This window comes from Vigna umbellata, chromosome 3 (genome assembly GCF_029865625.1).
Source record: "Vigna umbellata cultivar VRB3 chromosome 3, Vumbellata_1.0, whole genome shotgun sequence".
Lineage (NCBI taxonomy): Eukaryota > Viridiplantae > Streptophyta > Magnoliopsida > Fabales > Fabaceae > Vigna > Vigna umbellata.
In genome coordinates this window covers 27,667,281-27,668,865 of record NC_142167.1, presented here as the reverse complement: position 1 = coordinate 27,668,865, position 1,585 = coordinate 27,667,281, and the positions used below count along the sequence as shown (strand labels likewise).

The window sequence follows — 1,585 nt, the reverse complement described above, 5'->3', positions numbered from 1 at the left end:
GCCGCCTTTTAAGGGTAGGAGTGATCCTGAAGCTTACTTGGAGCTAGAGCTCAAAATTGAACATGTACTTTCTTGCAATAATTAAAGTGAGAACCAGAAGGTAAAGCTTGCAACTTCTCAATTTTCTGAAAATGCTTTAATTTGGTGGAACAAGTTGTAGAGAGAGATGGTTAGAGATGAGGAACCTATGGTGGACACTTGGGCTGAAATGAGAAGGGTCACAAGGAAGCGATATGTACCTTCTAGCTTTCATAGGGACTTGAAATTGAAACTTCAGAGATTATGTCAAGGAAGCAAAATAGTGGAGGAGTATTATAAGGAGATGGAGATTCTTATCATTAAAGCCAAAATTGAAGAAGATCTTGAGGTAACTATGGCCTTTTTCCTTATTGGATTAAATCATGATATTAGAGATGTTGCTGAGCTAAAGGAGTTTGTGGAGATGGAGGATCTTTTGCGTAAGGTCATATAGGTAGAACAACAAATTAAACAAAGGAGTACAACAAGAAAGAGTTCTATCAATTTTAGTTCTTCAATTTGAAGGGATAGAGAAAAGAAAGATGGTGTTGCATCCTTTAGCAATGCAACGTTATCTAACCAAGGAAAAACACCACAAAAGAAAACTAAACATCCACCAAGGAGGATTAGAGAAATGAAATGTTTTAAATGTTTGGGAATGAGACATTATGCCTATGAATGTCCTATTAAGAAAGATTGTTCTTCTTAAGGATAATGGGGAATACACAAGCCAATCTGATGATAGTGGAGGGGAGGAAGAAGATAGTGATGGAGAAGTGAAAGCTAATGAAGGAGAGTTGTACATGATTACGAGGATGTTGGGAAGTCAAGTTAGGGCTGATGATTCATCTTAAAGGAAGAACATTTTTCAAACAAGATGTTCAGTTAATGGTAAAGTATGCTTGGTAATAATTGATGGAGGTAGTTGTACCAATGTGGTCAGTTCAAGATTAGTGTCAAAGATTAACATGGACACTAGACCACACCCCAAACCATATAGACTTCAGTGGCTTAGTGAAGGAGAAGAAGTCCAAATGAAACAACAAGTGAAAGTCCCTTTTTCCATTGGGAAACATCAAGATAAGGTCTTATGTGATGTGGTTCCCATGGAGGCTAGCCATATTCTTTTGGGAAGGCCGTGGCAGTATGATAAAAAAGTCATTCATGATGGTTTCACTAACAAAATTTCTTTCACTTATCAAACCCTTGTCACCTAAAGAGGTGTATGAGGATCAGATCAAATTGAGAGAAAAGTTAGTAAATGAGAGAAAGAGTGAAACACTTGAGAGGAAAAAGAAAAAGAGTGAAATAGTTGAGAAAAATGAGAGAAAATGAAACATTTGAGGGAACACAACTTTATTTAGCAAAAGAAAGGGAGGTTAGGAGGGTACTTTGCACAAGGAATCCCTTCTACTTATTGTTCTGTCAAAGTCAAATTTTATATGCTAACCAATTTGATAAATTTAATTTGCCTCCTAGTATTGAGTCTCTTTTGCAGGATTATGAAGATGTATTTCCATCAAGTGTTCTTGATGGTTTTCCACCTTTCAGAGGAATTGAGCATCAC

General features: G+C 36.7%; 1 pseudogene; it reads left to right on the top strand.

The window, feature by feature from the left end:
* Nucleotides 1–208: 208 nt before the first annotated feature.
* LOC124824346 (uncharacterized) lies at nucleotides 209–1,353 on the top strand (annotated as a pseudogene).
* The last annotated feature ends 232 nt before the right edge of the window (nucleotides 1,354–1,585 follow it).